This window comes from Ciona intestinalis, unplaced genomic scaffold (assembly GCF_000224145.3).
Source record: "Ciona intestinalis unplaced genomic scaffold, KH HT000461.1, whole genome shotgun sequence".
NCBI classification, from domain to species: domain Eukaryota; kingdom Metazoa; phylum Chordata; class Ascidiacea; order Phlebobranchia; family Cionidae; genus Ciona; species Ciona intestinalis.
The window spans coordinates 971-5304 of record NW_004190782.1 but is presented as its reverse complement, the minus strand read 5'-3'; positions in this window follow the sequence as shown (position 1 = coordinate 5304).

Genomic DNA, 4334 nt, shown 5'->3' with positions numbered 1-4334 from the left:
GCTTGAAGATATCTGTTACGGCAAACAATTAGAGCATTTAAGACTACAAGAGGTCAAAATGCTTGTGCAAACGTTCAAGGATGTATTTTCGGACGTCCCGGGTGAGATGGGAATTATCGAACACAAGATCACAGTCACGGATGAGAAGCCAATACGCTCAAAGCCTTATCCAGTACCATACAGTGTACGCGAATCACTAAGAACGGAAATCAACAACATGCTGGCAATGGGAGTCATCAGACCCTCAGAGTCCGCATACGCGTCACCAGTGGTCATCGTCAAAAAGAAAGACGGATCTAATCGGATATGTATCGACTTTCGGAAACTAAACAAAGTAACGGTATTCGACCCCGAACCTATGACGTCGGCAGAAGCGATATTTCAAAAAATTTACAAAGACAGGTTTTTTACCAAAATAGATCTTTCGAAAGGTTACTGGCAAGTGCCGGTAGCGAAAATGGATATACACAAGACGGCTTTTGTGACACCAGATGGAACGTACGAGTTCATAAGGATGCCGTTTGGGATGGTTAATTCCAGCGCCACATTTGTACGAGGCATGCGCAGAATACTTGCAGGACTGCACAATGTCGAATGCTACATCGATGATATCATTGTACACACGGAAACATGGGAAGAACACCTCGATGCTCTGCGAGTACTACTTCAACGACTTCGCAGTGCATGTGTCACTGCACGCCCTTCAAAATGTGTTGTCGGAACGGACAATCTCGACTTTCTAGGGCATCATCTAGTTGACGGGGTGGTTGGACTACAAAGGGACAACGTGACAAAGGTTGAGAATGCTTCCCGGCCAACTACTCAAAAGGAAGTCCGAGCTTTTCTTGGACTGACCGGATACTACAGAGATTTTATCCCAAATTATGCGACCATCGCTACACCACTGACCGACTTGACAAAAAAAGGTCAACCAAGTTCCATCACATGGGATGACGCCCATGAGCAAGCATTCACTACTCTTAAACGGCATTTGACAAATTACCCCATACTACAGCTACCTGATGTATCAAAACCATTTGTGCTGCGGACGGATGCGTCAAACGAGGGCATCGGAGCTATGCTTGGTCAGATTCACGACGGACGGTGCCTCCCCGTGAGCTACGCGAGCAAGAGACTGACCAAGACCGAATCCAGATATTCAACCATCGAGAGGGAATGTCTGGCGATCGTATGGGCCATCAGAAAGTTCTCCAGATATCTCTACGGTGTTAAGTTTACACTACAAGTCGACCATCAGCCCCTGGTTTATGTTAATCAGGCTAAGTTCATAAACGACCGAATAATGCGCTGGGCACTGTTTCTCCAAAACTATCGAATCAAATACGAATATATCGAAGGCGCCGATAACGTGGGTGCTGATTATCTTAGCCGCTCATGACTTTCATTCTGTGTACCACGTCTCATCGTAAATTATATTTGTGTATATGTATCCGTTTTCAAACAGTGAATTTATGTTGATTTTTTGTTATTTGTTCTTTTAGTGAACTTTTAACAAAGTTCTTTAAATGGGGGGTGATGTCACAAATTCACGCTTTGATGCGTAAAAGGCTGCTATTCCTTAAACCTCATATTATGTATTGTGCGTGAGTTTCTGGGTCATCTGCCGTATCTATAGATCGATAATTACGTATCGCGGAAGTCGTGGAACGTAACTGCAAGGTCTGGAGTCAAACCAAACACCCCTGCTGTTACGGATCTAGACGCTGCAGTTATCACGCTGTTCTTTTGTTTTTTTGTGTCTTTCATCTTAAAATCGTTGCGTATATAAGCGTGTTGTGGTCCGTAGTAAACATGATATACAAGAGTGAACTGAGTTACGTATGGTTGTGAGTAAGAGGAATAAGAAAGACGTTTAGCTACGGTGATTAACGGGACCAGCTTCGAGACACTTTTCGATAGTTAATTCCAATTAAAAATCCATCCGTCACGCGTAAAAACGTGACACTGCGTGATTACGGTTCGTCAAAATTCATGATAACAAACGTTTTTAAGCGACGACAACGTTAACTAGTGTAAGTTTACAATAAACACATGGTACAGGAGTTGTACAAAGCGTATTTACACATATTCGTTACCAATCACTCAATTCTCATACGCCATAAGTCTCATTAGTTATAATACATGTAGGTAAATACATGCTGCCTACTGCTCCACAGTCACCAATGGCGACTAGAACCCGTTTTGTTGGTTACTTCAGATTTGTTTTTGATCGAGCCCAGTCGACCGTTGTAGTAAAATGATTAACTAATATAGCAGGGTGGGGGTAGATGGGATACCTTTTCATTTTGTTTTCTCTTTTCATTTGGTAGTAAACAAAGAACATTTAATGAATTATAAAACCGTATCTTCACGACTTCCACAATCCATTGTTAATTGTTCAAAACACGATCAGGCTATTTGGATATTATGTCTTAAAGGTGTCCCATCTTCCCCGACTCTACTATCTTATGCTAATTAGTTTAAAACGTGTTCATTCATTAGATCTGTGATCTCTTGTTTTCCGCACTTTTCCTAATTCTCAATTCTAGCATTTTTCTTTAATCTCGTCATTGAAATCGTAATCGTAATATATATTTATAATTTTTAGACTAAATTTTCAGATTTAAAAGCGCACAATTAGCGTGTGTGCATCGAAGCGTAGACGAGTGCCTTTTTGAGCACGGTAGTGGTCATATAGATCCTTTTTCGTCGAACAGTTGTTCTTGGCTTTGTTGTTGTTGCTGATGGGGCGATTTTTTTCCGCACTTATCCTAATTCTTAATTCTAGCATTTTTCTTTAATCTCTAGATTGAAATCAAATCGTAATATATATTTATAATTTTTAGACTAAATTTTCAGATTTAAAACCGCACAATTAGCGTGTGTGCACCGAAGCGTAGACGAGTGCTTTTTTCTTATCGTTATCTTCGGTATGAACACCGCGTCTCTCGTTTCTTCGCTCTTTTAGTTTACCGCTCGCAATAAATCATTATGCAGCCGCCACAATATGAATAATATTAACTTCTAACATTACCTATACTGCGTGATTACGGTTTATCCAAATTCACAAAAACAAACATCTTCAAGCGACGACAAGTTTAACTATAGTGTAAGTTTACATGTCAACATATGGTGCAGGAGTTGTACAAAGCGTATTTACACATATTCTTTACCAATCTTTCAATCCTTGTACGTCTTAAGTTTAATGAGTTATAATACACGAATAAAATTCTATTTACTGCCCCACAGCCACCAGTGGCGACTGAAATCCGCTTTGTTGGTTACTTTTGATTTGTTTTTGATCGATTTCAATCGACCGTTGTAGTGATAGGGGTAATTAATACTATGCTAATTAGTTCATACCGTGCTCATACATTAGATCTGTGTGATCTCTTGTCCTATCGTTATATTGTAGTGATCAAAGCAAAGAGATTAAAACCAATCCGCGCAGTGTCCACGGATTAGCTTTTCAAATTTATCGGCCCACTCAAACATATTCTTTTTAGACCATCGTTTGGTCGGTACACAAAAATACGGCACCGGTTCCTTATTTGAACAGTTCGATAAGCAGCAAGCGTTCGTCATCGAATAAAATTACGTTACCAATCACTAAATATATCGACTTTTCGACACCCGTTGTTGGTATATTGTTTATGAGCTGATTGCAGGTGATCTGCAGTGACTTCGTGCGCTCGTGGGTGTCTAAAGCTACGTCCTAGTCTAGGTTATCTAGGAGTTGTCGTTTGCCGTTTCCTAGTCTAGGTTATCTAGGGTTTTGGCTGGCATGAAATTACACGGTTCTGTACCTTCAGTTACAGTAACTAAGTTTATTTATTCATATGCTTCGTATCGTTATATCGTTCTGTCTCTCGTTGTTATCTCGTTTCTCTTATCTTTTGTGATTAAATGGCGATTACACAACAGTATATATAGCAGGGAATTAACTTGAAGGGAAAAAGAAATTTCGGGTGTCAGACGAACCGGCGTGATAAATGGCGATAACGAGGTTATAATGCATAGGACACAATTGGAACATCGGCGCTAACTCGGTTAACTGCAGGGTGTATCCGCTGCGTTATTGGAAGGTTAGCGCGAGACGTCAAACATTTAAGTCAATATTGGGGATAAAAGAATTCGTGTGACGTAATATTGCGACGGGCCGCTACAGACTCTAAATTCTTCTATGTATATATATATTGACTTCAAATGCGTTATATTGTACCCAGAGTCCGTATATAAACGTTTATATACGGACTCTGATTGTACCTAGTTACCGATATTTTTGACTTTTTCGTGATGCATTGAAGCGTGACGGGGTACGAAGCAAATTAGCA